The sequence below is a fragment of the Silurus aristotelis genome (genome assembly GCF_946808225.1).
Source record: "Silurus aristotelis genome assembly, chromosome: 13".
Lineage (NCBI taxonomy): Eukaryota > Metazoa > Chordata > Actinopteri > Siluriformes > Siluridae > Silurus > Silurus aristotelis.
Genome location: NC_139586.1, coordinates 21,271,376 through 21,292,732, shown reverse-complemented (window position 1 = coordinate 21,292,732; position 21,357 = coordinate 21,271,376). Strand labels below are relative to the sequence as shown.

The 21,357-nt window shown below is 42.8% G+C and overlaps 1 long non-coding RNA gene across 1 annotated transcript in view; it reads right to left on the bottom strand.

The window, feature by feature from the left end:
* Positions 1 to 1,453: 1,453 nt before the first annotated feature.
* LOC310736120 overlaps positions 1,454 to 21,357 on the bottom strand; it is a 71,825-nt gene continuing 51,921 nt past the window's right edge. Inside the window, exons 3-4 of the long non-coding RNA XR_014536457.1 lie at positions 20,215 to 20,246; positions 1,454 to 1,780 (exon numbers count right to left, since the gene is read on the bottom strand). This is a non-coding gene — a long non-coding RNA (uncharacterized lncRNA). The remainder of the gene's footprint in view (positions 1,781 to 20,214; positions 20,247 to 21,357) is intronic.

Below are 21,357 nucleotides of genomic sequence, written 5' to 3'. Positions count from 1 at the left end.
TTGTAATATTTAGCTCACTCTATGAACTACAGTATTAGGACAGCTATATGCAGTTCTTTCCCAAACCTTTTCCACAAAGATGGAGGCATAGTCTTTGGATGCAGAAGCATTATTTTTTTTTTTCACTTGAACTAGAAGAGTCCAACCAATTCCAGCATGACAATGCCCCTGTACATAAAGTGAGCTTGATAAACATATGGTTTGCAGGGGTTGGAGTGGGAGATCTTGAGTGGCCTGATATAGAGCAATGACATCATCCGTATTGAACACTTTTGAGATGAATTGGAATGCTGACTGCACCCAAGGCCTTCTAACCCTACAGTAGTACCTGACTTTCCTTGCACTTTTGTGGCAGAATGAACACAAATCTATACAGGCAAACTCCAAAATCTAGTTGAATGTTTTTCCACATGAGTGAAGGTTATTATTACTGCAAACTGGGACTAAATGTGTAATGTGATGGTCAGAAGGTACACAAATCTTTTTGTGATGGGTCCACAAAACTTTGCTCATATAGTATATGATAACTATGCTAATATGTTACAGTTGGCCCAGTTGGTCACAACAAACACATCTTCACTTCCATATAGTGTATTATATAGAGAGATGAGAAGCAACGACACACAAATCCTTTGTTACAGTATATTTTTCTTGTATGAATACTTTACTTCACAATTTTTTTTTGGACAACTTTTTACTTTTTACTTAATTATTTTACACAAATATCTGTATCTGTAATCTATTTGATGAGGATCAATATTTTTCTTCTCTTTGCGTGCCGTTTTCAGCCCATCAACCTGTTTCTTGAAATTGCCTTTCTTTTACAATCTACCACTGGTGTATAATTTCCTGGCTATCACGCACCACAGACGTAGGCTAGCCTATGAAGTTAACAGTCAGTAAGGCAGGAGGCAAAAAGAAGAATGGCTAACATGGATAAGAGCGATGTAAAAATGACTGAGAACAGAGACTTTCCTGATCCTGACCTGATGCACACCATTCACCTTAACTGTTAATTTCTGTAAAGCTGCTTTAAGACAATGTCTTTTGTGAAAAGAGCTATAGAAATAAACTTGACTTGACTTGACTTGACTTGATCACCTGATCATCATCATCTTTTCTCTGCTTATGTTCTGTATGGTGGTTGTTCAGCCTGGATACATTTATTAGGTAACACAATTTTAAATTATTTGGTATTAATATGATGTGAGGTCCAGTTACCAGTATGACACTAAAACAAGTAGCAGTAATGGCTACTTTTTTACTTAAGTACTTCAGGGCCTAAACTTCTTTACTTGAAATAAAACACGAGCATCTGTACTTTTACTTGAGTGAAGTACTTTTGCCATCCCTGATTCTATAACAGCTGGTCTAAAGCCAATGTTCCCTCATGATTTCAGATGCCAACGATCTGTTACTTGTCAAAACACAAGGACCACAGACATCCAGATGATTAATTATAAAACCTTGTAATTTATTGAACAAATTGCTTTTGTTTGTTTAATCACTACCACTACAATAACACTAGTATCCACAGTGCAGATGTGGGATTTTTCATTGTTAAACTTCTGGAGCAGCACATATACCACATCAATAAAAAGCACATAATTCATTGTTATATTCGTCATATTGTCTTTAAACACAAAATGATATTTTGCATGCATGAACATTCATTATACACTTAACAAAAACAGGGAAAGTAAAGTATCATCCATAGTGATTATTCTCAGCCATGACTAGCAATGTTACAGGGTGATATCTTTGCTCTCTGGTAACAGTTCTGAAAACAGGAAAATAAAAGAATTTCTAATTAAATATGAACATTTGGTTTGGCGCAATACATAGGCATTCCTTGTTAACAAAAGATTTTCAAGCAATGCATTTATCTGTGAAACATTCTGTTCAGTTTTATTTATTCTTTATTTAGCTAGAAAAGTACAAGTTCTCTTGAGTCTTGGAGTCTGAAGATGATGGAAAAAAACAAATTCACATATTCACATATTTCAGACTTACAGTACAAAGAAAATGCAGGAGAAATAGCTAAATCGAAAAATCATAAAGGCTATGCTAATAAAATCTATAACACAATTCAACTAAAGTCCAGAGTTATGTGAAATTGCAAAAAGTATCCTTTATGGTAGCTGGATGCAAGGCATACAGGCATTCAAGATATTTAAGGTATTAATGACATGCCAGCCATTCCATACCATGGTTTCATAAGCCAGAGATCTTCAAGTAACACAATGCTGTTGGATTCTTAAATCTGATGGTGAGAAGTTGCTGACTGACTTTCTATAAAAGCAATCTGACAAAAAGTTCTAGCTACAGAGCAAATGACAATTTTATACTTAACAGCCAAAGGTTTGTGAAACGTTTAAAAACTATCACACCTTCATTCTTTGCTGAACATCCCATTCAAGAATTATTAAACCTTTTCTATGGAAGCTTTACACTCGATTTTGGAGCATAGCTGTAGGGATTTGTGCTCATTCTGCCAGAAGAGCATTTGTGAGGTCAGAGACTGCAATAGAATAAGGAGGCCTGGAGTGCAGTCTGTGTTCCAGTTCATTCCGAAGGTGTTCAGTGGGGTTGAGGTCAGGGCTCTGTGGAGGCCACTCAATTTCTTGCACTCTATCTTTGGCAAGCCATGTGTGCATGGAGCTTGCTTTTGTGCACAGGAGCATTGTCATGCTGCAACAGGTGTGAGCCTGTTAGTTCCAGAGAAAAGAAATAGTAATTCTATAGCATACAAAGACTTCCAGTACAAATGGGTGTCTCAGTCAGGTGTCTACAGATATTTGGCTATATAGTATATATAAATAACAGTGTCCTAATACACTATAATTTCTATATTATTTTTAAAAGACTGGTATTAGATGTTCCAGATGAACTGATTTCAAAAGTAGAATATTAAGGACAGACCCTGATTCAACCTTCTGCTTTCCTTCTAACATGGGGAGAAAACTTTCTGTGGTATAAGTGAAATAAAAAATGCTTACCAATTGTCACATTGTTCCCATTGTTCATTATTTATCTATACAATATGTTAACATTTACCTACTACAACAGTGGCTGATTTCACATTTGATTTCAACAACATCAGACCTAGTGTCAGGCTGCAGACGCGGAAGCCGATATAGTCCGATCATTGTCCTTTTATTTTTAACAACCGTACAACACAAAAACACTCATAAGCCGTTGAAAACAACAAACAAAGACATCCGCTCGATACGCGTTGCCCGCTATGAGTTCGAATGTCCCAAGCATAATTCATAAAGCCTTCAGCAATGAGTAATCCAAGTTGGAAGTGGAATTCGCATATACAGCCGGCGGTCGAGCAGCCACGCGATTGTCCAGCTTGACAATATAACGACCGACAGCCTGTGACTCAAGAACTTGAGTTTATGTAGTCTGATCTTTCATGAGCCACAGCTGTCGGTAATCTTGGGAAGCAGCGTGACTGCTATCGAGGGGGGCGTGGCAGGGTGGATCTCTGACAGCTACAGACGGGGGCGTGGCAGGGTGAATCCCTGACAGCTACAGAGGGGGGCGTGGCAGGGTGAATCCCTGACAGTACCCCCCCCTCCAGGGGCGACACCTGACGCCCCAAAACCCACCTATGCCAGGCGGGCCAGGGCACTCCGAGGAAGGCCTCCTTAGACGCCTGGGAGCAACCTCTGCGGAGAGCCGGCATGGGACAACACCTTGCAGGAGGATCCGGAACGGACCCACGCCCTCGGTGCTGACGGGAGGCTGAGTAAAGCCCCTGGCGGGGATTGGAGCCGGAGCGACCTCCATGGCGGGGAACTGGAACTGGACGCCAACCATGACAATGACCGGGGAGTGAAGGACATCCCAGGCGGAGACGAGGAACGTCGTACCACCCTCTGAGGGACCTGGAGGACCGACGTCGCCGTCAGAGGGACCTGGAGGACCGACGTCACCGTCGGAGGGACCTGGAGGACCGACGTTGCCATGCGGGGATCCTGGGGGCGATCCGTCATCCTGAAGAGGACCTGGGGGGGAGACGTCGCCTTCTGTGGAGCCCGGGGGCGAGACGTCGCCTTCTGTGGAGCCCGGGGGCGAGACGTCGCCCTCTGTGGAGCCCGGGGGCAAACCTTCGCCCTCTGTGGAGCCCGGGGGCAAACCTTCGCCCTGCGTGGAGCTTGGATGCGATCCTTCGCCCTGCGTGGAGCTTGGATGCGATCCTTCGCCCTGCGTGGAGCTTGGATGCGATCCTTCGCCCTGCGTGGAGCTTGGATGCGATCCTTCGCCCTGAAGAGGACCAGGGGGCGAGACGTCGCCTTCGGTGGAGCCCGGGGGCGAAACGTCGCCTTCTGTGGAGCCCGGGGGCGAAACGTCGCCTTCTGTGGAGCCCGGGGGCGAAACGTCGCCTTCTGTGGAGCCCGGGGGCGAAACGTCGCCTTCTGTGGAGCCCGGGGGCGAAACGTCGCCTTCTGTGGAGCCCGGGGGCGAAACGTCGCCTCCTGCGGGCGCTGGGGGCGAGCCGTCGCCGTCGGTGGAACCCGGGGACAGCGGTTCAACTTCCCTTTCACAGTCCTGGAGCCGGGGTGAGTGCACAGGGAAACCCCTGGGCGTAGGGGCGCTCCTTGGGACCCTTAGGAGCAGATCGGAGCCTACTGAGCAGCCTGGAAATGAGGTGAAGCCTGCCTGGAGATCCACGAGCGGAGAAGGGCTCGCCTGGAGGTCCACGACATCAGTGGAGCTCTCTTTGGGACACTGAAGCAGAGACGAGCTCGTGGGGTCGCTCGGAGGCGGAGACGAGCTCTCGGGAGGAGCCTGGAGCGGAGACGAGCTCTCGGGAGGGACCTGGAGCTGGGCGGAGCTCTCTGGAGGGACCTGGAGCTGGGCGGAGCTCTCTGGAGGGACCTGGAGCTGGGCGGAGCTCTCTGGAGGGACCTGAAGCTGGGCGGAGCTCTCTGGAGGGACCTGGAGCTGGGCGGAGCTCTCTGGAGGGACCTGGAGCTGGGCGGAGCTTTCCGTGGGCGAGATGTTGCCTTGGAAGGGGCTCTGGGATGGGGCGTCGTCTGGAGAGGGATTTGGAGGAGTCACTTCGCCTTCTGTGACCGGAGGTGTCGGCGCGGCGCTCTCGTGACGACTCTGTGGCGGGAAAGCATGCTCCTGGAGACTCTGTGGTGGCGCTGCGCTCTCGTGACGACTCTGTGGCGGGAAAGCATGCTCCTGGAGACTCTGTGGCGGCGCGGCGCTCTCGTGACGACTCTGTGGCGGGAAAGCATGCTCCTGGAGACTCTGTGGCGGCGCGGCGCTCTCGTGACGACTCTGTGGCGGGAAAGCATGCTCCTGGAGACTCTGTGGCGGCGCGGCGCTCTCGTGACGACTCTGTGGCGGGAAAGCATGCTCCTGGAGACTCTGTGGCGGCGCGGCGCTCTCGTGACGACTCTGTGGCGGGAACGCATGCTCCTGGAGACTCTGGCGGCGCGGCGCTCTCGTGACGACTCTGTGGCGGGAAAGCATGCTCCTGGAGACTCTGGCGGCGCGGCGCGGCGCTCTCGTGACGACTCTGTGGCGGGAACGCATGCTCCTGGAGACTCTGTGACGGCGCGGCGCTCTCGTGACGACTCTGTGGCGGGAAAGCATGCTCCTGGAGACTCTGTGGCGGCGCTCTCGTGACGACTCTGTGGCGGGAACGCATGCTCCTGGAGACTCTGTGGCGGCGCGGCGCTCTCGTGACGACTCTGTGGCGGGAAAGCATGCTCCTGGAGACTCTGTGGCGGCGCGGCGCTCTCGTGACGACTCTGTGGCGGGAAAGCATGCTCCTGGAGACTCTGTGGCGGCGCGGCGCTCTCGTGACGACTCTGTGGCGGGAAAGCATGCTCCTGGAGACTCTTTGGCGGCGCGGCGCTCTCGTGACGACTCTGTGGCGGCGCGCCGCCCTCGTGAAGACTCTGTGGCGGCGCGGCGCCCTCGTGAAGACTCTGTGGCGGCGCGGCGCCCTCGTGAAGACTCTGTGGCGGCGCGGCGCCCTCGTGAACACTCTGTGGCGGCGCGGCGCCCTCGTGAAGACTCTGTGGCGGCGCGGCGCCCTCGTGAAGACTCTGTGGCGGCGCGGCGCCCTCGTGAAGACTCTGTGGCGGCGCGGCGCTCTCGTGAAGACTCTGTGGCGGGAAAGCACGCTCCTGGAGACACTGTGGCGCCGTGGCACGCCCACGGGAACCTCGGAACAGAGCGGCACGCCTGTAGAAGCTCTGTGACGGCATGGTGTGCTCGCCGACGCTCGGAGATGGTGTGGTGCGTCCACGAGAACCCCGGAACACAGCAGCATGCTGGTAGAGACCCTGAGATGAAGCAGCCCTCTCATCAAAACATTGGGGCTGAGCTGCAGGCTCATGGGAGATCCGGCACGGAGCCGCGTGCTCTTGAGAACCTTGGAATGGAGCACCTTCCTCCTCAAGGGGACTGTAGTGGAGATCCACCACCTCTATCCCCAACTTCCCCAGAAGCAGCCCGCTGAATTCGGCGAGTGAGCCGAATTTGCCCCCTTTGGCGCTCCATAGTGAGCTGGCTTTGGCAAGAACTTCTCCAGACAGGAGGGAAATACAGAGGGCAATCTTGGCTCGTTCGGAAGGAAACCGGGAAATGTTAACAGCCACATACTCGCCGATGCCTTGCAGAAATCCGCCCAATTCGTCTTTTTTCCCCGAGTAACAAGCCGGTAATCCCCTCGCGTTTTCTGAGGGGCGTGGCGCAGCCGCGCTCTCATGATCCGGCTTCTGTGGATCTGAACCGCGAGAAGCGGCACTGAGCTTCCGGAGGAAATCCGAAGCCGGGTTCAGCTGCCGATCCGTTGCGGTCGGAATCGCGGAATGGCGAATCCGCGTTTGGTATAGGTCGGTCGTTCTGTCAGGCTGCAGACGCGGAAGCCGATATAGTCCGATCATTGTCCTTTTATTTTTAACAACCGTACAACACAAAAACACTCATAAGCCGTTGAAAACAACAAACAAAGACATCCGCTCGATACGCGTTGCCCGCTATGAGTTCGAATGTCCCAAGCATAATCCATAAAGCCTTCGGCAATGAGTAATCCAAGTTGGAAGTGGAATTCGCATATACAGCCGGCGGTCGAGCAGCCACACGATTGTCCAGCTTGACAATATAACGACCGACAGCCTGTGACTCAAGAACTTGAGTTTATGTAGTCTGATCTTTCATGAGCCACAGCTGTCGGTAATCTTGGGAAGCAGCGTGACTGCTATCGAGGGGGGCGTGGCAGGGTGGATCTCTGACAGCTACAGACGGGGGCGTGGCAGGGTGAATCCCTGACAGCTACAGAGGGGGGCATGGCAGGGTGAATCCCTGACACCTAGACTATGAGCAATGAAACTACTGATATTTAAATCAAAATCTAAATACCATCAATCACTTCATGTTTTTATCAGTCTTTTTATTTTTTTTAGCTGTAGGCATGGTAATCAGTATTTGTGTCATAATAGTAAATGTAAATATAGAACATACCATTTTGTTCTGCATAAATGAACACTATGGTTTTTTTAATTATTTTCAGGACGTTTTGTGTTTATCTTTTGTAGGAAAGTATTATAAAAGTCTCCTCAAATTGCTTCTTGATATGTCTTCATACCCGCCAAAAAAGTGAAATAAATAAAAGATAAGGAAAATAATATTTTTTTATTCATGCCAATTTATTTATGCCAATCTATTTACCTTCTGTTGAAGACACCCCAAAACATTAAGATTGTGAAGGAATAAACCAACTTCAGTTTTTATGCTGGAATGTTATATTCCTGTTCATAGCATTTTGTAAAAAAAAAATATCTTAATGTTTTTTAGGGCAGGGTGCAAGCATTTGATGTTTAGTTTTCTCCAGTTATGTCTACACCATATAGACAAAAGTATTGGGACACCTGACTTTTCCAGCCATATGTGGTTCTTCCAGAAACTGTTACAACAAAATAGACAGTGGCGGATGGTAAAAATTTTCTTAAGTGGGGCTGTGGCACATTGGCACAGCAAACAATTTCAGCAAGCGCTGCAATATGATTTATTGAAATGCAGACACAGTTTCTTATCGCAATCCTGTGGCCGTCGTCTAACTGAGTAGCGATGTTCACTCTTCCCAAAATGGCTAGTTTGACAGAATTATCCATGTATGCCCTGGTGTTCTCATGTTTTCTTATTTTTTTCAGAAAGGTGCTTCATATCTCTCACTCCCGTAACTGTCCATGCTGTATCTGCCCCAGTTGTTTTAAACAGCAAGCACGGAAAGCAAAATAAGGCATCAGCAGATACGCACCCACATAGCCAGGCCTTTTTGGTGTACCAACGTGAAGAGTAGCTTCACGTGTACGTCTTCCCCTTTTCGCTTGTCTGCTGTCTGATTAAGAGGTCAGGCTGATCTGGACCCAGTTCTTTTACCTTCAGTTTTTCTGCCAAAGTTCTCTTCTCAAACGGGCATTGGAGTAGAGATTTTACAGAGTTTTCGTCTCCGGAACTAATTAGACCTGAGTCCGCCATTGTCACATAACATTAATTGAAAATCACGCCACTACTGGCCAAGCCCTCATTTAAGCAGTTTGGGGGCGAAAAAATAAACGCCCATTGCAGATAAGTATTGAGGACGCTGATTGGCTAAATTTTATGTCACATCTTGAATATATTTATATATTGAATAGGCATTTGACTAAATTCTCCAAAGACTACGCCTCTTTTAGTCGATTTCTCGATTGCCCCTCAGCTGAAATTGAGTGGTGCACACAGAGAGGACATATGGTGATTGTGAAAAAAAAATATTTTCCACAGATGATTTTCTAATATATTACATCATACAAATATACATTTAAATAATTTTTATGATTATAATTTTGCGTGTGTGGTTCAGGGAGGGCGGCGCCCTAGCGCCCTCTATTGGCCAGCCGCCACTGAAAATAGATATAGGCAATAGTATAGGATATAGGCAGTGACATTACATTTTCCCTTTACTTGAACTAGAAGACCCAAACCTTATCCAGCTTGACTATGCTGTGCACAAAGTGAGCACCACAAAGAAATGGATTACATGGTTTGGAGTGGAAGATCTTGATTGGCCTGCTATAGACCTCTTACCTCAACCCTCTTGAACACCATTGAGATGATTTGGAATGCAGACTGCACCCCAAGCATCCTCATCCTACATCACTACCTGACTTTACCTGCTCCCATTAGAGGTCGTCACAGCGGATCATCCGTCTCCATACCACGTCTGCCTCTTTTAAACCAACTACCTACATGTCCAAAACATCACAATCGTGCCTCTATCACTGTGCTGTCCCTCTATTAAACTGATTTCTAATACTGTTCTAATACCCTTTTACCTGATTGAGTACAAATCTCCACAACCAAACTTTAAAATGTATTTAAACATCTTCCCAGAACAGTGTATGTTATAATGACAGCAAATGGGGACTAAATGTGGAATGGGTTGTTCAAAAGCACATATGAATCTTATAGTCAGGTGTTGTGTACATAAAGTCTTGTGTACATAAAGACAGTTTTCGATGGATGTGTTGAATAGGTTTCATATGCATATAAATTTCAGTTTGATATGATTGTCATAGTGAGTGCAACAAGGTCAGTTGTTAATTTGATAAGCACCTTTTTAATTAGAAGTATAGAATAATTTTTTCCTATACAATAGCTCATTTAAATCACCCATTTTTAATCTAAAATAAAGATTTTATACTTAAGATTTTACCTTCACATGAATGTCTTCCATTCCCTTGCTTTTTGATATTCTTCTACATCCTGTATAAGCTATTGCCCAGAGATTTTTTTTTTTTTTTACACGGCAGGTTTATTTTTGTTCACTGTAGCCAATGCTACAACTGTTAATGCTTAAAGTCCTCATTATCCTACATAAACAAGTAGTCGTGAGGGTCAATCAAAAACCTGTCGCTTGAAAGGTCTGGTTAACCACAAAAAAGTCATACAATTCAGAGAGAAGAAAAGATATCTAACCCTAAACAAACACCAACTCTGTAGCAAGTTCAAAAAATTTTAATGCGTTATATTTTACACAAATGCTTACCAGCAGCTAAACATTAAAAATAATAATGTTGATATAAACACATACATACATTTCCACAAAGTACATAACTATAAATGTTTAGGAAGTTTTGACCTGAATGTCATGACTATAATGTTAGTTTACAGTCAATGTGAAAAGTATACTGTTTAAAGAATGCATCCTATCGGTATTCCTATTTTGCAACTCACTGTGAAGTAGTACAAATTGTGCTTCACTAGAAAGCTTGTCAAGAAAGCATATGTCTTGGTTAAGAGTGCATTCCCACCATATCTTTCTTTTTCCATCTGTGCTCCTTGCCATTGATTTGACATCTGAGAAGTGTTCAGCTTACCCAAGATTCACACTGGATGCATTAAGTGTCAGGTCAAGTCAAAGGTCACATCAAGCTCACAGTCCATTTACAATAGGTGTCTTTTTGCTTCTACTGATAGGATTTAGATTTTTATCTGTTTTGGCAACTGCAAGATTTAAATACCATTTATGAGGAAGTGAATTTACATTGACAATGTTGTCTATATAATACAAAGGATTAAGACTAAATTGAGAGCTACCAGAAATGCTTGCTTTTAGCCACGCCCCATTTTCAGCCATGCTGAGAATCTGCTCTGCTTAATAATTTATTACAATTACTCTGTTGCCCATAACATCACTATTATATGTCCATTATAAATGCTACTTAGTTCATAACGTTCATTAAGAAGGATATACATAATAGAGTATGAGAAACTGATGGTTGGAAATCTTTGACATCTTTGTACATAATGATTTTAAATAAAATGCACAGCATGCAGAAAGTGGACTTTTGTTATTTTAGGTTTTGTGTGAAGTAGAAATCGAGGGTAAAGTCTTATGAGGGCTGGATTTTGACATTACTCTAATGCAGTGACAAATTAATAAAAAAAAAGAAGAGATTTAGACAGTCAGTGTGTGACATGACACTACACGTGACATACTTGTTGTAAATGGTATAGTCGTTACTTAGTGTTAGCTCAATCAGTGGCCCCCTAGGGAATCAGGAATTTCAGGCTAATTTGAACATCACTATTGGCTTTCTGTCAGATTTTTACTTGTCTAATAGTATTGAATTCGGGTAATTAAACTTCACCGCACTCATCTTCATTCCTCCTAATAATCACACCACGACTCATAAAAGACCTAGCTGTATTTGACTGCCCACTAACAGTTAGCAAAGACCAACAACACCTCGGTGCATCTATGAAATGACACAGAAAACCCCCCTTCTCCTTTTAGGCAAACATTAATAAATGAGCGAAAGCGAGACGCCCACTGACTCCATCTGCGTCTTGTCTGGCACTTCCTTATGACACATTGCCATCATCTTCAGACCTGACTCAGTGCCCTTGCAGAAAAAAAAACACTTCAGTGAATGCGAAAATCTTAGTTAATTCAGCCAATTAATCATTTCACACATTACACACAAGACTGATTTAGCTGCATGTTTTTAGGATTACTTGCTAATCTTTGAGAGAATATGTTAACCTGGAGTCTCAGACACACACTAGAGTTGGACATTTACTGGTTATTTTTTTTGTCTGTCCTTCATGTCATGTCAATGACAGACATCCATGGACCAGTAAAAGGTAGATCTTAAGTTGAAATCTGATCATGCATTAGCAGTCCTGGGACTAATTTTTACTTCTTTAGCTCTGTGTATTGTTTAGCATGGTATCACTTTACAATAACAATACATAAATAAGCATGTACTCATATGTAAACTAAATGTTATTTTATTATGAAATAATGTTAAGTTAAGGCATATACTAATCAAGAACTAACCTTGATACACCATGAGTCACATGAATTATTGTGTGAACAATGGCTAACTTAATTACGTTAGTACATGTTTGTTAATTAATGTAAAACGTTTTTTTTTTTTTTTTTTAATTAACGTTAAATGTAATTTGCTTTATAAAAAAGAATACCCAGGAGCGTACCCAGGAGAATGGTGATCAGTATGGGGTAGTATACTGTAATTTGTAAAAATAATTAACAAATTACAGTACATAATTTAGCAAAACAAAGCAATTTACATAACCCTACTGTATAAATTATACAGTATATATTTCTGTGGCAGCTGGTGCGTGGTTGAGCGGCAGTTCGCAAGTGGAGGCAAAGCTTATGCTGCAGCTTTTGCCTGCCATGAAAAATGTAAAGTATTTGTATAATTTTGTCGTATCGCTATTGTCATTGTAACTCAGTGGAATATATTTGGCAGCAAGTGAACATTTTGGTCTTCTGTCCCTTTTGCCATTTTGCCCAAAGTTGATGTGTTAGAAGCAGGAAAAGATTGGCAAGGGTAAGGATTTGAGCGAGTTTAACAAGGGCAAAATTGTCAAGTCAAGTCAAGTCAAGTTTATTTGTATAGCGCTTTTCACAACAGACATTGTCTCAAAGCAGCTTTACACAAATCAACAGTTAAGGTGAATGGTGTGAATTTGTCCCTGATGAGCAAGCCGCTGGCGACTGTGGCAAGGAAAAACTCCCTTAGATGTTATGAGGAAGAAACCTTGAGAGGAACCGGACTCAAAAGGGGAACCCATCCTCATTTGGGTGACATCAAGAGTTTGAGAGTGAGAACTAACATGATTACTGGAGTATAAGATTAAAAGTGATGTTCTTTCTGCAGTCTTATACAGTCTATATGGTTAGTAGCTCCTAGTTTTATAAGCTCAGCATTTGTGATCATCACAGATCCAGCATTAGCTTCTCCATGCCAGAGCCTTTAAACACTCCAGGAGGTCCAATGTCAAACTCCACACATGTAGCGGGATCCAAATGGCACTGGTACGTCTCTAGATGGTTCGGGATGTTTGCGAGTTCGGCATCTACTTCTTCAAAGGTCCGTAATCATCACGAGGTGGGAGGTGACTGGAGCTGGCCAAACCTCAGGGTGTCTCGGGATGGGGAGAGAAAGAGAAGCAGTGGAGAGGAATTAGCGTAGCTGCTGTTCATGATATTAACAGCACAAGTTGATAATGTGCATGTGATCAGATGTTCTGGAGCACAAAGTTATGATATGTGATGTGTGTTATGTGTAGGCTTTGCTAAAAAGATATGTTTTTAATCTACACTTAAACTGGGAGAGTGTGTCTGAGCCTCGAACACTGTCAGGAAGACTATTCCAGAGTTTAGGAGCTAAATGTGAAAATGCTCTACCACCTTTAGTGAACTTTGCTATTCTAGGAACTACTAGAAGCCCAGAGTTTTGAGATCTCAGGGAGCGTGGTGGATTGTAGCGTGTTAATAGACTGGATAGATACATAGGAGCCAAACCATTTAGTGCTTTATAAGTGAGAAGTAATAGTTTGTAGTCTATTCGAAACTTAACAGGAAGCCAGTGTAGGGACGATAGGATTGGGGTTATGTGATCATATTTTCTTGACCTTGTGAGAACTCTGGCTGCTGCATTCTGGACTAACTGAAGCTTGTTTATTAATGACGCAGGACATCCACCTAGTAATGCATTACAGTAGTCTATTCTGGAGGTCATAAACGCATGGATGAGCTTCTCTGCATCGGATATAGACAACATGTTTCTTAACTTAGAAATATTTCTAAGGTGAAAGAAGGCTGTTTTTGTAACTTGGTTGATATGATATTTGAAAGACAAGTTGCTGTCTAAAATAACTCCCAGGTCTTTTACCATTGAACTAGTGGTTACAGAACATCCGTCTAAATGCAAGTTGAGATGCTGGAGCTTCTGTATACTAGTTTTTGGGCCGATGAGCAAAATCTCAGTCTTATCAGAATTTAAAAGTAGAAAGTTGTGGGTCATCCAATCTCTTATTTCCTTAACACACTCAGTTATCCGAGTTAATTGAGCTGTATCGCCTGGTTTAGATGAGATATATAGCTGAGTATCATCAGCATAACAATGGAAGCTAATTCCATGCCTTCTAATAATATTTCCTAACGGAAGCATGTATATTGTGAAGAGCAGGGGTCCTAGAACTGAACCTTGCGGCACGCCATAATTTACTTGCATTAGCCTGGATAGCTCTCCATTTAAATCTACGAAATGGTAACGATCGGACAGGTAGGATTTAAACCAGTTTAATGCCTGTCCCTGAATGCCGATGTAATTTTGTAAGCGATCTAGGAGGAGATCATGGTCTATAGTGTCGAATGCAGCACTAAGATCTAGTAGAACCAACAACGAGATGAAGCCTTGGTCTGAAGCTAAAAACAGGTCATTAGTGATTTTAACTAGAGCAGTTTCCGTGCAATGATGGGGCCTAAAACCTGACTGAAATTCTTCAAAGATATTGTGATGGCTAGACGACTTTATTTACAGTATCTCACCAAAGTGGATACACACCCCTCACATTGTAACAACCATTTTAGTACATCTTCTCAAGGGACAATAATATAGAAATGAAACTTGGATATATTTTAGAGTAGTCAATGTGCAGCTTGTATAGCAGTACAAATTGACTGTCCTCAATAAATCATCATACAGCAATTATTGACAAAATAACTGGCAACAAAAGTGAGTACACCCTAAGCGATAGCAGCTGTATGTTCCTCAACAATGCAAAGTCACATGCCCTATTCATCATATTAATGTTTTTGTCTGCTTTACAAATTTGTGTATATTATGTTAGAGCAGTTAAAATTTGGTGCTTTGAGTACAGTTCTCTCATACTGACCACTGGATGTTTAACATGGCACCTGATGGCAAAGTCTATCTGAGGATTTGAAAATCAGAATTGTTGCTCTAAACAAAGATGGCCGAGGCTATAAGAAGATCAGTTACACCCTGAAACTGAGTTACAGTACAGTGCCCAGGGTCATACCGAGGTTTTTTCAAGACGGGTTCCACTTGGAACAGGCCTGCACTGCAACAAGTCGGTTTGCATGGCCGCCCTACCAGAAGGAGGTCTCTTCTGAAGCTGGCTCACAAGAAAGCCCCAAAAAAAGTTTGCTGAAGACAATCTGTCCAAGAGCATGAATTACTGGAACCAGATCCTGTGGTCTGATCAGACCACAGGATCTGATCAGACTAAGATAAACTTACTTGGCTCAAATGGTTTCCCGCACATGCGGGAAACCATTTGAGCCAAGTAAGTTTATCTTAGTCTGATCAGATCCTGTGGTCTGATCAGACTAAGATAAACTTACTTGGCTCAAATGGTTTCCCGCATGTGCGGTGACGCCCTGGTGAGGAGTACCAAGAAAATTATGTCTTGCCTACAGTCAAGCATGATGGTGTTAGCATCATGGTCTGGGGCTGCATGAGTGCTGCTGGTACTGGGAAGCTGCGGTTTATTGAGGGAAACATGGATTCCAACATGTACTGTGACATTCTGAAGCAGAACATGATGCCCTCCCTTCAGAAACTAAGCTGAACAGCAGTTTTCCTTGCTGAGGAAGCTAAAGGTGAAGGTGATGGAGTGGCCAAGTATGTCTCCAGACCTGAACATCTAGCAGCTCTGTAATGTCATTATGGAGGAGTGGAAGAGGATCCCAGCAACAACCTGTGCAGCTCTGATGAATTCTATGCCCAGGAGGATTAAGGCAGTGCTCACACAAAATATTGACACTTTGGACAGTTATGAGATGTTCACTTAGGGTGTACTCACTTTTTTTGCTAGCTAATTTGAAAATAATGGCTGTATTTTGAGTTATTTTAAGATGAGAGTAAATCTATACTGCTATACAAGCTGCACATTGACTACTCTAAAATATACCCAAGGTTCAGTTCTATAGTATTGTTCCTTGAGAAGAAAATAAAATGGTTGCTGAAATGTGAGGGGTGTACTCACTTTTGTGAGATACTGTATACACATACTGCACTGTATTTGTAGATACACACAGATGCTTATGTTTGTTTTACTCTGTGTCTGCTATGTTCTCTGAACAATGTGCTCTCTGAATTCTTCCAATAACATACTGTCCATCTTGTAGACCTGCGGCAACAGATTGGCCAGCTCTCCTCATGAACACGGTTAATTACAGTTAATTGACTGATAATGGGATCCTGTCGCTCTTCTCTAAAGCTCTTGAATATGGATTGACAAAACCATATGCACCTTTAAATATAGAGACGCTTACTGCATGATGGTAATCACAAGCTGCATCAAATCAGACATGCTTCATATTGATGAATACCACAGACCTGTAATATCTTACCTGATACACACAGCCAGATGTCTGACATGTTAATCCTTTCCTTCTTTGCTCATTTCACTTATCTCTTTAGAACCGTGGTGTGACACAGAAGATGATCCAGATTAATACATTAAGTAAATTGTAGCCAGAGACACCGCATACATACATTTTAAAATATATATATGGGGATTTCTGCCAGAGGGGTTCAGTATAGAGATCTAATGAGTGTCTTATAATTAGTTTGCAAAGGACATGCAGATTATAGCTAAAGCTGGTTGGTACTGACCCATTTTAAAAGGAACTAGGGCACGTACATGTGTATACACACACACACACACACACACACACACACACACACACACACACACACACACACACACACACACACACACACAATCAATCCGTGTGGTCACTGGTTTGGCTGGAGACTGGAGACATGCTGGCAGAAAATAGCATTAATATACACTATATTCTGCATATTAGAAATATATGGAAAGGTGGATAAAACAGAAAGACTGTGGTATATCAGTATAAATAAGAGCTCTGCTGGCCGATACAGCATCACTACCGCTATGTTCACGCTCTGTTTTTCCAAACATGAATGATCTGCATCTCTCCAAATAATTTTCTCACTCCACTCATCTCATTCTACAGCTTCATCGACATCAACAAATCACACACTTCCTTACGGAAGCATCCAAATTCAGAGTGTTTGGTGTAAAATGAGAGGGCTTTGCAAGTCAGTGTGTGTCCTGCATATTTAGCCTTGAGCTTTGGGAATAGCAGGCAGGCTGGTGGCTACACCACAGCAGATGGAGCTACCCGGCAAAGAGAGATTGAGGGAGGACGGAGAAGATAGGGGAGGTGTAAAGAGTGGCTAAGCTCCAGGTTTCAGAGCAGCAGAAAAAAAAAACATAGGAAATTTAGGAGCCAAAACCAACACCAAATAGGGAGAGGGCATGCAAAGACACCAAAGCAATGTATGTTGGAAAGTAGATGTAGGAGGGGAGGATAGATAAAGGAAACCATTGTTGGAGGGTTGGAAGTACTAAAGGGTCAAAAAAAGAATTGACAAAGGTTTGTGAGAGGAAAAAATGTTGAAGGCAGGATTTGTGAAAGGTAGCGAGTAAGGATATGGTTGCAAAAAAGAGAGAAGCTGAATTATAAAAAGAGAGAGAGAGAGAGAGAGAGAGAGAGAGAGAGAGAGAGAGAGAGAGAGAGAGCGAGAGAGAGAGAGAGAGAGAGAGAGAGAGAGAGAAAGAAAGAAAGAAAGAAAGAAAGAAAGAAAGAAAGAAAGAAAGAAAGAAAGAAAGAAAGAAAGAAAGAAAGAAAGAAAGAAAGATCAAGGAAGCAAAATGAGAGATGGTGGGTGGTGGAATTTAAGAGAGGGATGGCAAGACTTAAATGGAGGTATATATGGTTAGATACAAGGAAGACAAAAAGATGCATATACTAATTAACTAAAAAAAGAAAGTTGGAGGCAGAGATGAGAGATCTTAATGGGGGATAGTTTGACATGAATGAAATGATGAAAAGTGAAAAGGGATGCTAGGAAGAGTACGGAAAAAGATGCTGAAAAAAGAATAAAGATATGTATAGGAGAAAGGATTATTAGAACAGAGTGAGTGAGTGAGTGTGTGTGTGTGTGTGTGTGTGTGTGTGTGTGTGTGTGTGTGTGTGTGTGTGTGTGTATGTATATATACAGTGAGGAAAATAAGTATTTGAACACCCTGCTATTTTGCAAGTTCTCCCACTTAGAAATCATGGAGTGGTCTGAAATTGTCATCGTAGGTGCATGTCCACTGTGAGAGACATAATCTAAAAAAAAAATCCAGAAATCACAATGTATGATTTTTAAACTATTTATTTGTATGATACAGCTGCAAATAAGTATTTGAACACCTGAGAAAGTCAATGTTAATATTTGGTACAGTAGCATTTGTTTGAGGTCAAACGTTTCCTGTAGTTTTTCACCAGGTTTGCACACACTGCAGGAGGGATTTTGGCCCACTCCTCCACACAGATCTTCTCTAGATCAGTCAGGTTTCTGGCCTGTCGCTGAGAAACCACGGAGTTTGAGCTCCCCCCAAAGATTCTCTATTGGGTTTCGGTCTGGAGACTGGCTAGGCCACGCCAGAACCTTGATATGCTTCTTACAGAGCCACTCCTTGGTTATCCTGGCTGTGTGCTTCGGGTCATTGTCACGTTGGAAGACCCAGCCTTGACCCATCTTCAATACTCTAACTGAGGGAAGGAGGTTGTTCCCCAAAATCTCACAATACATGGCCCCGGTCATCTTCTCCTTAATACAGTGCAGTCGCCCTGTCCCATGTGCAGAAAAACACCCCCAAAGCATGATGCTACCACCCCCATGCTTCACAGTAGGGATGGTGTTCTTGGGATGGTACTCATCATTCTTCTTCCTCCAAACACGTTTAGTGAAATTATGACCCAAAAGTTCTATTTTGGTCGCATCTGACCACATGACTTTCTCCCATGACTCCTCTGGATCATCCAAATGGTCATTGGCAAACTTAAGACGTGCCTGGACATATGCTGGTTTAAGCAGGGGAACCTTTCATGCCATGCATGATTTCAAACCATGACGTCTTAGTGTATTACCAACAGTAACCTTGGAAACGGTGGTCTCAGCTCTTTTCAGGTCATTGACCAGCTCCTACCGTGTAGTTCTGGGTTGATTTCTCACCTTCCTTAGGATCATTGAGACCCCACGAGGCGATATCTTGCATGGAGCCCCAGTCCGAGGCAGATTGACAGTCATGTTTAGCTTCTTCCATTTCATAATGATTGCTCCAACAGTGGACCTTTTTTCACCAAGCTGCTTGGCAATTTCCCCGTAGCCCTTTCCAGCCTTGTGGAGGTGTACAATTTTGTCTCTAGTGTCTTTGGACAGCTCTTTGGTCTTGGCCATGTTAGTAGTTGGATTCTTACTGATTGTATGGGGTGTACAGGTGTCTTTATGCAGCTAACGACCTCAAACAGGTGCATCTAATTTAGGATAATAAATGTAGTGGAGGTGGACATTTTAAAGGCAGACTAACAGGTCTTTGAGGGTCAGAATTCTAGCTGATAGACAGGTGTTCAAATACTTATTTGCAGCTGTATCATACAAAGAAATAGTTTAAAAATCATACATTGTGATTTCTGGATTTTTTTTTTAGATTATGTCTCTCACAGTGGGCATGCACCTACGATGACAATTTCAGACCCCTCCATGATTTCTAAGTGGGGGAACTTGCAAAATAGAAGGGTGTTCAAATACTTATTTTCCTCACTGTATATATATATATATATATATATATATATATATATATATATATATATATATATATATATATATATATATATATATATATATTTAAAATGATGAATCTCTTAAGAAACAATACAGGGATCACATGACTAAGGTGTTAAGATTTTCTTCACATACACAGCACTCTGTGTGTGTTTGTATATGTGTGTATGTGCGAGTAAGTAAGAGGAAGGCTGTAGGAGGTCTGATATCTGAGACGATGCGTGAGCAGCATGGAGAACATTCCGCCAACAGACTGCTGCTTGTGTGTGTGTGTGTGTGTGTGTGTGTGTGTGTGTGTGTGTGTGTGTGTGTGTGCGTGTGTGCGTGTGTGTGTGCGTGTGCGTGTGCATGCACTCACTGTATATTGCTATTATAGAAAGCATCTAGGGATTCTTAGTGTCTTGTGTTCATGTACTGTCCAAACAAAACAAACCTGTTACTCCTTTAGACAACATTAATCTCACTCTGTGTCTTTCTACAGGTTTGATGTGCCCTTTCTGTAAGTGCGAAAGTGTACAAGGCAGATCGAGTCTCTGATGGGTGCTAATGTGAAAAGAAACATCACCTTGATTCACTTCCCCCTGATTACCCCACCTGTTCAGCCACCTGCCACTCTTTCTGATCTGCTCAGCCATTTCTGACCCTCACTGCTACTTCATGCCCATAAAACCCCCATTATGCAATGTGACAGGATGATACTCACCTTGACCAGGAAGCAGGGCTTTTTTCACCTCTCTATTAGATCAGAGAGAAAGAAAAAAATCATTAGTTGGATTGTCATAATATTTCATGTTAAGCTGAAAGAGCATGTCTACAGCATTTGATTAACATTTATGGAAAATCTAAAATCATTCATTAAACTTTAGTAACTTTATACAAGTAGAGCATGGATTTAGAGCCTAGAAAACACTGGTTAGGAGCAATGCAGAAAAAAACCCAATTCAGATTCAGGCATCAAATTTAATCACATGCTCACTCACACTTGGAGATAATTCAGAGTAGCCAGTCCATTTTCTGGCATGTATTTGGAAGGTGGGAGGAAACTGGAAATAAGCCTAAACAGACACCGGGGGGAATATGTGAACCTCCACAAAGGTATTGTGTTTGTGCTTCCTCCCACTCTCAAAAACATGCCATTAGGTGAACAGGGTTATCAAAAATTAGCTAGTTGTGAATGTACGTGTGAATGTGTGTGTAATGTGTGTACAACTGTGTGTGTCTACATTTCCATGTTGTACCCAGTGTTCCTGGGAAAGGCTTTACAGAAACTCACAGAAACAATAACTAGGGCTGTAATAAATAGATAATTGCATTTAATTTAAATATTCTTTTAGGCTATCAATAATTTTGCCAAATGATTTTGAGGGAAAACATGCCTACTTAAAGGTACACATTAATTCCTTGGTATTTTTTCCAATTTTCCGGAATTGTGTGAATATTTTGGATTTGAATATATATATATATATATATATATATATATATATATATATATATATATATATATATATATATATATATATATATATATATATATATGAACTATATTTAGTTAAAATATATAGAATACATTAGCGTATAATGATTATTATCGTTGAAATGAACAAGTCATGTTTAATAATGCTACTATTACTATTATATTAGTAAGTAATACAGATAGTTTTCAAGTCAAGTAGGCTTTTATTGCCATTTAAACTATATACATTTGGAACAGCACAAAGTGAAACAAAACTACATTCCTCCAGGACCAAAGAGCTACATAAAGCAACATATAATAGCAGTACATGACACAATGTAACTAGTACAAACACCACAACATAGTACTATGAGACAATAACACTGTGACAGT